This window comes from Neoarius graeffei, chromosome 1, assembly GCF_027579695.1.
Source record: "Neoarius graeffei isolate fNeoGra1 chromosome 1, fNeoGra1.pri, whole genome shotgun sequence".
NCBI lineage: Eukaryota > Metazoa > Chordata > Actinopteri > Siluriformes > Ariidae > Neoarius > Neoarius graeffei.
Window position 1 is genome coordinate 77,718,524 of NC_083569.1, and position 16,267 is coordinate 77,734,790.

Consider the following 16,267-nt stretch of genomic DNA (forward strand, 5'->3'; position numbering starts at 1 on the left):
AATATACTATACAACTATATATACTATATAACTGTACTAAAAACGTCTCCTCCAGACATGGCAGTCTCGGGGGTGTGAACTCCATGCAGGTAATTTCAATAGTCTGAATGAGCCACTCAGAAAATCAGCACTCATCGAAAAATATTCCCTTTCTTTCATTGATGTATACGCTGAACCTAAATATGTTAAATCTCCATCACTTGAATGCAGCCCAGATTGCATGGGGCACAAGAGATCCTGATGATTCATTACTCTGAAATGGGGAATAATGAGCAGTACCACAGTCTCATGACCTGGAGGTGGATGAAAAAGGAAAAACGAAGTGAGCAGGATAAACCCAGAATGAAGCAACACTTCTCCCCTCCCATCTCTTCTTGCTTGTGTTATTCTCTGCCTGTCTCTGTTTCACTGGCCCTGTCTCCCACTCTGTGCAGTTCTTTTGCATAAAGCGCTTTATCAGACTGCTCGAAAGACTTTTGTTGTTTTTCAAGAGGGCACAATTTCTTGCAGCCTCACATACAGGCCTCTGAGGCTGGGATCAGTCAGTTTTACATCAAGCCATTAATTCTGTCTGCCTCCAGTTCCACTCTATAATTAAACGTTTCACTTAAATGAGCAGGACATTTTCCACAAGTAATGATTTTTGGGACTGTGTACAAGAATACGACCACTTGTTTCTGTCCTTGGGTGCCTTGAAAAGATGTGTGGGCTAAGAAATGATTAAATGTTTTGGCATTTATTTTCTCTTCCCTTTTTTTAATCCTCATTTTTTTCCCTCCATTCATCAACCTTGCTGTTGTTTCTGTCCTTGTTTCTCTCTGATCTGAACAACCAGTTCATCCCAGGCATTATAGAGTAATGGGTTAAGCGGTACAAGTTACTGTGATCTAATTAGTTTAAATCCGTCTACTCATTTTACAGTTACTGACTGAATTACATTTTTAAAGGATGCACTGATATTACTTAATAATAATAATAATAATAATAATAATAATAATAATAATAATTTCAATTTATATAGCGCCTTTAATAAACCCAAGGACGCTTTACACAGGAGTTACCAAAAAAAAAGCCATACTAGGAAGAATAGTGTGAGGTAAAGAGAACAGTTTTCAAGTTAGCTTTGAAGGAAGAGAGAGTGGAACAGTCACGAAGCGATTGTGGTAACGAGTTCCAAAGTTTAGGAGCAGCAACACTGAATGATCTGCCACCCATAGATGCCAGTTTAAAACGTGGAACAGTCAGAAGTCCACAGACAGAAGATCTAAGGGAGCGGGAGGGACAGTACAAATGAATTAGCTCACAGAGATAGGAAGGGGCGAAACCATGAAGAGCTTTATAGGTTAAAAGCAAGATTTTGTATTTAATCCAAGAAATAACTGGCAACCAATGCAGTTGCTGTAAAACACGAGTGATGTGAGCAGTGCGCTTGGTGAGTGTGAGGACTCTTGCTGCTGAGTTTTGGATGTACTGCAGGCGATTGAGCAATGTGGCAGGGAGACCATAAAAGAGAGAATTGCAATAGTCAAGATGAGAAAAAATAAACACATTGACCAACATTTTGGCATCAGTTTCCAAGAGAAGAGGGTGGAGACGTGCAATATTGTGGAGGTGAAAGAAAGCATTCTTAGTAATTAGTTTAAAATGGGGTTCAAATGTACTGGTAAGGGTGGAGTCAAAGAGAACTCCAAGGTTTTTTATAACTTGGGAAGGACTAATAGACACACCATCAACATCAATAGTGAAACTGGAGAAGTTCAGAACCTGTCTTTTGGTACCTTCTAATAGAACCTCCGTTTTGCTAGCATTAAGTTTAAGGCAGTTCTTATGCAACCATTGCTTAAGGTCAGTGATGCAAGTCCTTAGCAGCTGAACAAAGGCTATGAAAGGGGTGATAGTGATGTAGATTTGAATGTCATCAGCATAACAATGAAAGTTAAGGCCATGGTTGCGAATAATCTGGCCTATAGGAGAAATATATAATATAAAAAGAAGGAGACCAAGGACAGAACCCTGAGACACACCTTGAGCAACAGTAACAGTGGATGATTTATGAACACCAATAGAGATGAACTGGTGCCTGTTTGCTAGATATGACTGAAGCCAGGCTAAAGCTAAGCCAGTAATACCAAAAAAGATAGTCTGGAAATGAGTATCTCATGATGTACAGTGTCAAAGGCAGCTGTGAGGTCCAAGAGAACAAGGACATTGAGATGACCAGCATCAGTTGAGAGCAGGAGGTCATTAACAACTCTTAAGAGAGCAGATTCAGTGCTGTGCAGATTGTGAAAGCCTGGCTGAAAGGGTTCATAGAGATCATTAGGAGCAAGGAAAGTATGAAGCTGAGAGGCTACAACTCGCTCCATTACTTTAGCTAGGAAAGGGAGATTTGAAATGGGTCTGTAATTGGACAGTGAAAAAGAATCTAGACCAGGTTTCTTTAGTATTGGTGTAACAGAAGCAATTTTGAGGGAGATGGGAACAGTGCCTAAAGCAAAACACTGATTAATCATATTACTTGTGATACTACATAGTAAGCTGCTATGTGCATCATAATTTAATGCTTTCAATACATGTATTTCATACTGCTGGTATAAAGACACGGATAAGAATTTGTCACAATTGAGTTGAGTTTTAAAATGGCTTGGAGTTGATTAGATTAGATTAGATTAGATTAGATTAGATTAGATTAGATTAGATTAGATTAGATTAGATTAGATTAGATTAGAACTTTATTGATCCCTTTGGGAGGGTTCCCTCAGGGAAATTAAAATTCCAGTAGCATCATTATAGGATAAACAGAGAATAGAAAAAAGAGAGAACTTCTAGATAAATTAAGTATTTAGAAAACTTCTAGATAAATTAAGTATTTACATATACAAATATATAAAAGTCCAGCAGGAGAGGTATTGCACATTTATATTGCACATTGTCCAGTATTGCTTTTCGTCAGGCTAGGCTACTGCTCCTTCCCGTCCTCTGTCCTCCTGTTCCCCCTCCTCTCCCCCAGAGAGGAGATGTACAGTCTGATGGTGTGAGGGACAAAGGAGTTTTTAAGTCTGTTAGTCCTGCACTTGGGAAGGAGCATTCTGTCACTGAACAGGCTCCTCTGGTTGCTGATGACGGTGTGCAGAGGGTGACTGGCATCGTCCATGATGTTCAGTAGTTTGTCCATAGTCCTCTTCTCTGCCACCGTCACCAGAGAGTCCAGCTTCATGCTGACCACAGAGCCGCCCCGCCTGATCAGTTTGTCCAGCCTGGATGTGTCCTTCTTGGATGTGCTGCCCCCCAGCACACCACAGTGTAAAACAGGACACTGGCGACCACGGACTGACAGAACATCCACAGGAGTTTCCTGCAGATGTTAAAGGACCGCAGCCTCCTAAGGAAGTATAGCCTGCTCTGTACCTTCCTGTACAGGTGGTTGGTGTTGCAAGTCCAGTCCAGCTTGCTGTCCAGCCACAGCCCAAGGTACTTGTAGGAATCCACAACCTCCACCTCGACTCCCTCAATCAGAACTGGTCATGACCTTGGTATGGACCTCCCAAAGTCAATGACCAGCTCCTTGGTCTTTGAGGTGAAGGCCTCTATAAAATGTCTTTTTTTTTCTATGAGTGTACTGTGAATTGTCAGATTTTTTTATGTAATACAAAGAAGTGCAATGCTTTCTGGTTCCTTCTTTAACCTCTGTGGCTTGGAGGCTTAACGACTGTCTTAGCAACTGTTCAGTTAAAGTTTACTTGTATAACACATTTAACAGTAGACACCGAGCTCCCTAATCTAGCCTCCCTTGTGATGGTGGCAAGGAAAAACTCCCTGAGAGGACATGAGGAAGAACACTTGAAGGTAGACTGCCTTTCAGATTTTAAGTGTAAGTCATAAAAAGAATTTTCCCTGAAACACAATTATTTTTGTTTAGTGGACCAAAAGCTACTGAATTTGAATCACAGACTTCCGATTTTATTCATTTTTTAAAAAATAGAACAATTAACCGTTATTTTTTCCTGCTTCACCATGACCCAATTCAAGATACTACATCATGCATCACGTGGTGGGCTTTCCCCATTTGCACAAGGCATTGTGGGATACAAATTTGAAACAGGAGAGAAAAATGGCAGATGTGAGTGTGCGAATGAAATGTGTGTTCACTGCTTCAGATGAGCTAAAGACAGAGGACGAATTTCACTGTGCTTGAGTGTGCATGTGACAAATCAAGGCTTCTTCTCTCTATCTAGGATTTGGGAAGACTTTGTATTTTAAACTACTTGATGATGTAATAATACTGGACTCATTAATACATTCAAAACATATATCACTCCTTCCATTGCAATTGTCGCTGGTCTTGTGATTAAGGTGTTGGGTTAAGGCTCAGAAGGTTCTGAGTTTAAATCCTGGTTAAATGTGAAAAAAGTTATGTTAAAAATGCTAATTAGGTCGAAGGATTAAGTAGACGGACAGACAAGAGGAAATACTCGGTAGGTGTAGACAGAGAGAAAGTGGGTGAAAGAAAGAGAGACAAAAGAAGTGATGGAAAATCCCTTTTAAGAATCTTAGATAATCCAAAATTTTACCTAGGTTGGAAATTATGAACTACCGTAGGTTAAAAATTTTAACCCAGGTTAAAAAAAAGAAAAAAAAATCACTGAGTTTGAGATTTTTTTTTTTACCTGTAACATAGCTGATACCCCAAGTTGGCCTAGTGGTTAGCGTGTCCGCCCCTTGATCAGGAGATTGCGAGTTCTATTCATGGTTGGGTCATGCCAAAGACCATAATAAAAATGGTACCTACTGCTGTCTGGCAAGGCACACTGCAATGCGAGTGGGGAGTCAAACTCTCGTGGTTACCAGAGGACTAGCCCCCCACTGTAACCCTAGCTATGTACAACCCTGATTCCAAAAAAGCTGGGACAAAGTACAAATTGTAAATAAAAATGGAATGCAATAATTTACAAATCTCAAAAACTGATATTGTATTCACAATAGAACATGTCGAAAGTGAGACATTTTGAAATTCCATGCCAAATATTGGCTCATTTGAAATTTCATGACAGCAACACATCTCAAAAAAGTTGGGACAGGGGCAATAAGAGGCTGGAAAAGTTAAAGGTACAAAAAAGGAACAGCTGGAGGACCAAACTGCAATTCATTAGGTCAATTGGCAATAGGTCATTAACATGACTGGGTATAAAAAGAGCATCTTGGAGTGGCAGCAGCTCTCAGAAGTAAAGATGGGAAGAGGATCACCGATCCCCCTAATTCTGCGCCGACAAATAGTGGAGCAATATCAGAAAGGAGTTCGACAGTGTAAAATTGCAAAGAGTTTGAACATATCATCTACAGTGCATAATATCATCAAAAGATTCAGAGAATCTGGAAGAATATCTGTGCGTGAGGGTCAAGGCCGGAAAACCATACTGGGTGCCCGTGATCTTCGGGCCCTTAGATGGCACTGCATCACATACAGGCATGCTTCTGTATTGGAAATCACAAAATGGGCTCAGGAATATTTCCAGAGAACATTATCTGTGAACACAATTCACTGTGCCACCCGCCATTGCCAGCTAAAACGCTATAGTTCAAAGAAGAAGCCGTATCTAAACATAATCCAGAAGCACAGACGTCTTCTCTGGGCCAAGGCTCATTTAAAATGGACTGTGGCAAAGTGGAAAACTGTTCTGTGGTCAGATGAATCAAAATTTGAAGTTCTTTATGGAAATCAGGGACACTGTGTCATTCGGACTAAAGAGGAGAAGGACGACCCAAGTTGTTATCAGTGCTCAGTTCAGAAGCCTGCATCTCTGATGGTATGGGGTTGCATTAGTGCGTGTGGCATGGGCAGCTTACACATCTGGAAAGACACCATCAATGCTGAAAGGTATATCTAGGTTCTAGAGCAACATATGCTCCCATCCAGATGATATCTCTTTCAGAAAAGACCTTGCATTTTCCAACATGACAATGCCAAACCACATACTGCATCAATTACAGCATCATGGCTGCGTAGAAGAAGGGTCCGGGTACTGAACTGGCCAGCCTGCAGTCCAGATCTTTCACCCATAGAAAACATTTGGCGCATCATAAAACGGAAGATACGACAAAAAAGACCCAAGATGGTTGAGCAACTAGAATCCTACATTAGACAAGAATGGGTTAACATTCCTATCCCTAAACTTGAGCAACTTGTCTCCTCAGTCCCCAGACGTTTACAGACTGTTGTAAAGAGAAAAGGGGATGTCTCACAGTGGTAAACATGGCCTTGTCCCAACTTTTTTGAGATGTGTTGTTGTCATGAAATTTAAAATCACCTAATTTTTCTCTTTAAATGATACATTTTCTCAGTTTAAACATTTGATATGTCATCTATGTTCTATTCTGAATAAAATATGGAATTTTGAAACTTCCACATCATTGCATTCCGTTTTTATTTACAATTTGTACTTTGTCCCAACTTTTTTGGAATCGGGGTTGTAATAGGCGAGAGGCCGAGGGCTACGGAAACGGAAATTAGCGCCACCCTATGCGCCACATGGCGTGGGAAGGACTTTGATTGAACATAGATGATGGATGGATGGATCATGACTGAGTGGCAGTGTATTTCCACTTCTGATGGCTAGTGTATTTCTGTGGAGCCAAAATGCATTGGCCCAATAGGGGAAAAATCGATGGATGAAAAGCAAATAAAAGATGAGTGCAAGTCATAGTTGATTTCATGGATGTGTTAGGTGAGTGTCCTGAGGTGTTAAGTTTGCTGGCTCTCTGAGGAAGTGTGACCAAGCAGGATATCTTGAAAACTGAAGAATTGTGGCGCAAAAAAAAAGTGGTCTGACGGGTAACAATAGTGTGCTTGCTTTATAGTCACATTAAAAATTTTATGTAAATAGGCTTAAATATCTAGTAAAGAGAACTCATGTTGGTATCTACATGATAAACATTGTATTTGAGTACTATAATGCTTGCTTCTTTTGCTCCCTATCTATCACTTTTTACAGTGTAGGCTGAATATCTGCTTATATCGTCTGGGCTTTTACATAACGGAGGTGACCAACATTCAGCAAACACAGATTGAGAAGACCAGATGCCATGGTGGTGTAGTGGTTAGCACTGTTGCCTCACAGCAAGAAGGTCCTGGGTTCAAGCCAAGTGGCCAACAAGGGCCTTTCTGTGTGGAGTTTGCATGTTCTCCTCGTGTCTGCGTGGGTTTTCTCCGGGTGCTCCGGTTTCCCCCACTGTCCAAAGACATGCAGGTTAAGCTAACTGGTGGCTCTGAATTGACCGTAGGTGTGAATGTGAGTGTGAATGGTTGTCTGTGTCTATGTGTCAGCCCTGCAATGACCTGGTGACTTGTCCAGGGTGTACCCCGCCTCTCGCCCATAGTTAGCTGGGATAGGCTCCATCTTGTCTGCGATCCTGTGGGACAGGATAAGCAGCTACAGATAATGGATGGATAGATGGATGGATGGATATATATAAAGATGAAATATAAACTGTTTGATAAGAATGAGAACACCTCAAAACATCTCATCAGGAAGCTTCATATAGCAGTGATTGTAAGCCAAGTAGTGCTGGTCCATCTGCTTTTTAAAATTCAGGCTGATTGTTTTCAGAGAGGCTCTGCTGAAGTTGTTTGATTAAAGTTCAAGAAAAGAAAGTTCAACCTGATAGTCAGTAAAGAGGAACAGCGGCAGAACTCCAGCACATGAGCAGAGGAAACCTAATTAATATCCCAGCATCATATAGTGTGTGTGTGTGTGTGTGTGTGTGTGTGTGTGTGTGTGTGAGAGAGAGAGAGACTTCTTGTTTGGCGGTGGTCATGCCCTGATGATGTGATACTGTAAATGCTTTGTTGAAATGACATTGTATTAGTTGCACGTTGCACAGTATGATTTTAATTACAACATTCTCATTTTCCCACCTGATTTAATCGATTGCAGGCTGAGATGCAATCATTCTTGCCACCTTGATTATTCTCTTCACCTTCTCTCTCATTTGCGGTTTCACTTTCTCTCCTTCTCTTGACCATATATGGATATGAAATCTCTCCTTGTCTTTCTCTTCTCTCTCATTTGTTATACATCCACCACTGAGCAGGGGAGATTGATTGCTAACACTAGTCAGTTGTTTTGGAAGTGGTCACAGCCTGATAGTCACTAGTACTCATATTTGGAGGAAGCTAAGCTACTGGTTTGACAGAATTTGCCTGAATTTGTGTGTTTCTCAGTACACTGTATGTCATCCTTACATTCAGGTTGCCTCACACCCACTGTTTTTCCACCTACAGTGTCTTACAAAAGTATTCATCCCCCTTGGTGTTTGTCCTGTTTTGTCACATTACAAGCTGGAATTAAAATAGATTTTTGGAGGGTTAGCACCATTTGATTTACACAACATGCCAAGTTTAAAGGTGAAAATTGTTTTTTATTGTGACACAAACAATAATTAAGATGAAAAAAAACAGAAATTTGGAGTGTGCATAGGTATTCCCCCCACCCAAACTTTGTAGCGCCACCTTTTGCTGCAATTACAGTTGCAAGTCTCTTGGGGTATGTCTCTATTAGCTTAGCACATCTAGCCACTGGGATTTTTGCCCAAATCCTTCAAGTTAGATGGGTTGCGTTGGTGTCCAGCAATCTTCAAGTTACGTCACAGATTCTCAATTGGATTGAAGTCTGGGCTTTGATTAGGCCATTCCAAGACATTTACAGTAAATGTTTCCCTTTGAACCACCCCAGTGTAGCTTTAGCAGTATGTTTAGGGTCATTATCCTGCTGGAACATGAACCTCTGTCCCAGTCTCAAACCTCTGGCTGACTCACACAGGTTTTCCTCCAGAATTGCCCTGTATTTAGTGCCATCAAGCTTTCCTTCAGCCCTGACCAGCTTTCCTGTCCCTACAGATGAAAAACATCCCCACAGCATGATGCTGCCACCACCATGCTTCACTGTAGGAATGGTGTTCTCAGGGTGTTGGGTTTGTACCACACATGGCATTTCCCATGATGGCCAAAAAGATCAATTTTAGTCTCACTTGACCAGAGAATCTTCTTCCATGTGTTTGGAGAGTCTGCCACATACTGTTGAGCAAACTCCAGACATGTTTTGTTCAGCAATTACTTTTTTTCTGGCCACTCTTCCATAAAGCCCCGCTCTGTGGAGCATACAGCTTAAAGTGGTCCTATGGAGAGATCCTCCCATCTCCGCTGTGGATCTTTGCCATGCTTTCAGTGTTATCTTTGCTGTCTTTGTTGCATCTTTGATTAATGCCCTCCTTGCCCGGTCTGTGAGTTTTGGTGGGTGGCCTTCTCTTGTCAGGTTTGTGGTGGTGCCATATTCTTTCCATTTTGCTATAATGGATTTAAAGGGGAACTGAAATCATTTTTAAACTTGCTTTATTTCTTAATTAACGTGTTATTCAATTACGTTTTCGGTTTTAGTCACCTTATATCGTGACTCGTATTGGCAAGTAATTGCAATTAAAAATTATACTTAGCAGCCTATTCAATTTTTAGCCATGTTGAATTTAGTTCGTTTGGTCCATGGCAGGTGGCGCTTATCTGCGTGATCGTCACGAGACTTGTGCGAGACTTCAGAACATGAAGTGTCAGCCAGGAGTCAGTGCTGCCATTTTGAAATCTGTTTTCCAAATGAAATATGGCACAAAAACAAGTTTAAATGACAATTACTGCCCACTTTTTTTTTAAACTTTCTTGATTGTTATCAAAACAAACAAAACTTCTGGCTTGATTAAATCAGCATTCGAAAGTGGGCACGCACGTCTTTTGACAACGTTGGCAGATGTTGGTCACTCTCCCTGTGTCTGAAATCGCTCCCTACTCACTATATAGGGTACTATATAGTGGGGACGCCATTTTGTAGTGCTGTCTGAAACCTTAGCGAGGATTATTTACACCCTATATAGTGCACTCAAAGTATCCTACAATGCATCATGAAAAGTAGTGTACAACCGATGGTCACTAACCAAGCAATATATCCCATCATGCATTGCGATCACACTGAAAGAAATCAAATTAAAAGTCTCAAATTTGATTTAACAAAAGGCAGCGGCAAAGAAGAAGTTATTCAGCCTTGATTTAAAATAACTGAAAGATGCAGCTACTTTGCATTGATTAATGTGGGAAATACGCGCAGTATAATATGGATTTATCACAAAAATACATGCATGTATTTATTATTTTGAAAACCCACCAGCCGACTGATCTGGCACGTTTTAATTACGCGACAGTAATGACATAAATACCAGCGCGACGGATAAGCGTCCGAAAGCGTTTTTTCATTTTACCAATTAGCTCACTATATGGTCCTCTATATAGTAATTCCTTATATAGGGAGTAGTGAATGAGTGAGCGATTTCGGACACAGGGTTTGATTTCTGCTGTACGTTTTACTTCTGTCCTACGATGTCTCACACAGGTCTCAACGAATCTCATTTACAGCCATTGCTTTGACATATGGACTGATATATTACATTGCATATTTCAAACACTCATAACTTGCTATAGCAGTGACAAAATAGCTATCAGAAATGTGTTCCTATATTTAATAAAATGAGATAAATAGAATTTTGATAATAAAAAAATTTGCCTTCAGTTCCCCTTTAATGGTGCTCCCTGGGATATTCAAAGTTTAGGATATTTTTTATCACCCAATCCTGATCTATACTTCTCCACAACTTTGTCTCTGACCTGTTTGGAGGCTCCTTGGTTTTAATGTTGTTTGCTTAGTCGTGTAGCAGAGTCAGGGTCCTTCCAGAACAGGTTGATTTATACAGACATCATGTGACAGATCATGTGACACCATGATTGCACACAGGTGGGTCTTAATCAACTAATTATGTGACTTATGAAGTGAATTGGTTGGAGCAGCTCTTATTTAGGGGCTTCAAACGAAAAGGGGGTGAATACCTACAGTAGTATAGAAAAGTTTGGTCACCCCTGGTCAAAATTTGTGTTACTATGAACAGTTAAGCAAGTTGAAGATGAAATGAAATCCAAAAGGCATAAAGTTAAAGATGAAACATACTTTTCAACATTTTAAGCAATATCGGTGTATTATTTTGGTTTTGTACAATTTTAGAGTGAAAAAAGGAAAGGAGTAACTTGGTATAAGAACCATAGGAGATTTGAGCACTCAGATCATTTTGACCAAGGTCTCAGACCTTAATTAGTTTCTTAGGGTTATAGCTTGTTCACATTCATCGTTAGGAAAGGCCAGGTGATGCAAATTTCAAAGCTTTATAAATACCCAAGCTCCTCTAACCTAGTCCCAAAAATCAGCAGCCATGGGTTCTTTTAAGCAGCTTCCTACCACTCTGAAAATGAAAATGGTTGAAGCCCACAAAGCAAGAGAAGGTTATAAGAAAATAGCAAAATGTTTTCAGGTTGCCATTTCCTCAGTTTGAAATGTAACTAAGAAATGGCAGTTAACAGGAACAGTGGAGGTCAAGATAAGGTCTGGAAGACCAGGAAACATTTCAGATGGAGCTGCTCGTAGGATTGCTAGAAAGGCAAATCAGAACCCCCGCTTGACTGCAAAAGACCTTCAGGAAGATTTAGCAGACTCTGGAGTTATGGTACACTGTTCTACTGTTAAGCGATGCCTGCACAAATATGGCCTTCATGGAAGAGTCATCAGAAGAAAACCTCTCCTGCGTCCTCACCACAAAATTCAGCATCAGGAGTTTGCAAAAGAACATCTAAATAAGCCTGATGCATTTTGGAAACAAGTCCTGTGGACCAATGAGGTTAAAATGGAACTCTTTGGCAGCAACAAGCAAAGCTATGTTTGGAGAAAAAAGGGCACAAAATTTCATGAAAAGAACACCTCTCCAACTGTTAAGCATGGGGGTGGATCAATCATGCTTTGGGGTTGTGTTGCAGTCAATGGCACGAGGAACATTTCACGGGTAGGGGGAAGAATGGATTCGGTAAATTTCCAGCAAATTCTGGAAGCAAACATCACCCCATCTGTAAAAAAGCTGAAGTTGAAAAGAGGATGGCTTCTATAAATGGATAATGATCCTAAATACACCTCAAAATCCACAATAGGCTACCTCAAGAGGCGCAAGCTGAAGGTTTTACCATGGCCCTCACAGTTCCCTGATCTGAACATCATTGAAAATCTGTGGATAGACCTCAAAAGAGCAGTGCATGCAAGACAGCCCAGGAATCTCTCAGAACTGGAAGACTTTTGTAAGGAAGAATGGATGAAAATTCCTCAAACAAGAATTGAAAGACTCTTGGCTGGCTACAAAAAGCGTTTACAAGCTGTTATACTCGCCAAAGGGGGTGCTACTAGGTACTAACCATGCAGGGTGCCCAAACTTTTGCTTCGGGCCCTTTTCCTTTTTTGTCATTTTGAAAATGTAAAAGATGAAAATAGAAAAAATTATTTTTGCGTAAAATATAAAGGGAATGAGTCATCTTTAACTTTATGCCTTTTGGAGTTCATTTCATCTTCAACTTGCTTAACTGTTCACAGTAACAGTAATTTTGACCAGGGGTGCCCAAACTTTTGCATACCACTGTATGCACACTCCAGATTTCTGGTTTTTTTTTTTTTTTCATCTTAATTACTGTTTGTGTCACATTAAAACACAATTTTCACCTTTAAAGTGGTAGGCATGTTATGTAAATCAAATGGTGGTAACCGTCTAAAAATCCATTTTAATTCCAGCTTGTAATGCGACAAAACAGGACAAACACTAAGGGGGATCAATACTTTTGCAAGGCACTGTACAATGGTGTGTGAAAGTTTGTGAACCCTTCAGAATTTTCTATATTTCTGCATAAATATGACCCAAAACATCAAATTTTCACTTAAGTCCGAAAAGAAGATAAAGAGAACCCAGTTAAACAAATGAGACAAAATAGTTGGTCATTTATTTATTGAGGAAAATAATCCAATATTACATATCTGTGAGTGGCAAAACTATGTGAACCTTTGCTTTCACTATCTGGTGTGACCCCCTTGTGCAACAATAACTGCAACTAAACGTTTCCGGTAACTGTTGATCAGTCCTGCACACCGGCTTGGAGGAATTTTAGCCCATTCCTCCATACAGAACAGCTTCAACTCTGGGATGTTGGTGGGTTTCCTCACATGAACTGCTCGCTGCAGGTCCTTCCACAACATTTCGATTAGATTAAGGTCAGGACTTTGACTTGGCCATTCCAAAACATTAACTTTTTATTCTTCTTTAACCATTCTTTGGTAGAATGACTTGTGTGTGTCGGGTCGTTGTCTTGCTACATGACCCACCTTCTCTTGAGATTCAGTTCATGGACAGATGTCCTGACATTTTCCTTTAGAATTTGCTGGTATAATTCAGAATTCATTGTTCCATCAATGATGGCAAGCCGTCCTGGTCCACATGCAGCAAAACAGGCCCAAACCATGATACTACCACCACCATGTTTCACAGATGGGATAAGGTTCTTATGCTGGAATGCAGTGTTTTCCTTTCTCCAAACATAATGATTCTCATTTAAACAAAAAAGTTCTATTTTGGTCTCCTCCGTCCACAAAACATTTTTCCAATAGCCTTCTGGCTTGTCCACGTGATCTTTTGCAAACTGCAGATGAGCAGCAATATTCTTTTTGGAGAGCAGTGGCTTTCTCCTTGCAACCCTGCCATGCACACCATTGTTGTTCAGTGTTCTCCTGATGGTGGACTCATGAACATTAACATTAGCCAATGTGAGAGAGGCCTTCAGTTGCTTAGAAGTTACCCTGGGGTCCTTTGTGACCTTGCCGACTATTACACGCCTTGCTCTTGGAGTGATCTTTCTTGGTCGACCACTCCTGGGGAGAGTAACAATGGTCTTGAATTTCCTCCATTTGGTCTGACTGTGGATTGGTGGAGTCCAAACTCTTTAGAGATGGTTTTGTAACCTTTTCCAGCCTGATGAGCATCAACAACACTTTTCTGAGGTCCTCAGAAACCTCCTTTGTTCGTGCCATGATACACTTCCACAAACATGTGTTGTGAAGATCAGACGTTGATGGATCTCTGTTCTTTAAATAAAACAGGGTGCCCACTCACACCTGATTGTCATCCCATTGATTGAAAACACCTGACTCTAATTTCATCTTCAAATTAACTGCTAATCCTAGAGGCTCACTTACTTTTGCCACTCACAGATATGTAATATTGGATCATTTTCCTCAATAAATAAATGACCAAGTATAATATTTTTGTCTCATTTGTTTAACTGGGTTCTCTTTATCTACTTTTTGTCACAGTCCGGTCCAGTCCATCCATGCCTTAGATTGTGGGACTTCCATGCCGGCTCCAGGACAGGAATTCAGTTCTGCCTTGCTGAAGGCCATTTCCTGAAGTGGCACTCCCTCACCTGCTACCATTCCTCTCCCATCAGCCAGGGCTTTTTAAGAACTGTTTGGAGCTACTCCATTTGCCAGACTGTCTCTTGTAGACTTTCCTTGCCTTGCTACAGCTCATTGGTATTGTGGCGTCTCGAGTCCTCCTGCCTGAATTTTTCCTTGTTTTTGTCAAGTTTTTGCCTGCCTGTTCTTTTGGATTGTGTCTTTTGCTACCTCTGCCTGGATTTCTCTTGTCTGTGTTCATCAGTTTTTGTGAAGAGTTTTTTGTCCCTGATTGTGTCTACCTGCTCCTCTGTGTTTTTGACCTCCTGCCCTGTTTTTTGACTACCGATTTTTGCCTGAGCCCTACTGTACCTTTTGCCTTTCTGCCATCTACTTCATTAAAGAAGTTTTCACTTTACACTGCTTGTTTTGAGTCTGCTCTTGGGTCCTCACTTCACCTCAGCTCACCACTTCTGAGACTTTTAGGACTTGTGTGAAAATCTGATGTTTTAGGTCATTTATGCAGAAATATAGAAAATTCTAAAGGGTTCACAAACTTTTTTTTTTCCAAGTACCACTGTATATGCTCTTCATTTGAAGCACAAAGCTAGACCGTGCCTAAGATAGCAGCTGCTCTGTTTTCTGATCTCCTGAGTGTAAGTATTATATCTCTTTCTACAGGTTTGGAATTTGGTGAGTAATTGGTTTCTCCTTAACTCCTCTTCCATGATAAACCGGAAGGTACAGTACCACCTCCACTGCATGCCAGCCAAATGTGCGAGGGAACGGTTCAACTCCGAGACGCCTCTGCACTACCTGGAGGTGTCGCGTATGGACTGCTTCTTCCCAAATGAGTCAGTTTCCTTTCATACTATTGCATATTTTCACAGTCTAGTAGAGGCAAGAGGAAATGTCTGTTCTTTCTGTCTGGACAAAAGCCGCTTCTTACTTTTAACAGCAATAGTCCTGTGTAATTAGTGAAACACTGACTTCTAGTTAAATTCCACATATTTCCATGTTTCTTTCAAGAAATCTGTCATACAGTATAAAGAGAAACGCAAAGCATTCTGATTCAGCATACTCTTCTCCACTATTTTTTTTTTTTTTTTAATACAGCTTTGACAGCGACATTGTACATTTTTGACATTCAGTTTATATTTAAAGCCCTTTATCAGAGGCAGTAACTTTTGACAAAATAATTCTAGTAATTTCAGTGTTTCAGACTCTGCCTACTCTTCTTACACATGAAGGACAGCTTTAATGCACGTAGCCAGCAGTAACTCACGCTCACTTTGAGTCTCCTGTCACCATTATATAGAGCACTGAGGTAATTCAATGCAACACCGGAGCCTTGCTCATGAAATAACCGTCTCATTATCTGTGATGAAGTGTTTATACTTGCATGTGCCTGTAAAACTTTTATCAGTATATGCTTCGTTGTCCTCAAATAGTTTTCGTAAGAGTTTGAAGAACGTTTCTTACTGATTGTCCTTCAATGAACTGAAATGTGTTGTAACTGTAGAGTTTGTTGAAACACTTTGACTCCCACATTAGTTGCAAAATAAACCATGGCTTGATGTTCATAGATAAAATTTGTTGCTGATGGGCAGCTTGATTAGTTTCCCAGCTACTCTAGAAGGTGTCTTATCAGTGTTTGGGGAAACTATTTTGCAATTGTAACTTGTCACGCTACAAGCTACGTGTGGTTTAAAATGGCTAAGCTACACTGAAGCTACTTTGTTTTCTACGAAAGCTAAAAGGGTGGGTCAAACGAAAACCTTGAAAATATGCCATATAATAGAGAAACACTACATTGAATATTTGTTCTCCAAGTTATTCCACAAAATCGAGTCATACATGAGCTGATAGCCGATGAGGCGCATCGTACCGAGTTGGCTATAAACCATGTACGATGAGATTGAGTGGAA

General features: G+C 40.5%; 1 protein-coding gene across 5 annotated transcripts in view; it reads left to right on the forward strand.

The window, feature by feature from the left end:
* The window catches only part of htr2cl1 (5-hydroxytryptamine (serotonin) receptor 2C, G protein-coupled-like 1), a 363,746-nt gene that overhangs the window by 77,337 nt on the left and 270,142 nt on the right, over positions 1 to 16,267 (forward strand). For 2 of the 5 annotated variants that reach the window (XM_060930678.1, XM_060930755.1), the window contains exon 2: positions 15,021 to 15,193. The exons of 2 other annotated variants lie outside the window; for them this stretch is intronic. The gene's annotated coding sequence lies outside the window, so the exon portion shown is untranslated. Of the gene's footprint in view, positions 1 to 15,020; positions 15,194 to 16,267 lie in introns of those variants that run through there. One more of the 5 variants, XM_060930614.1, reaches the window with a different exon arrangement.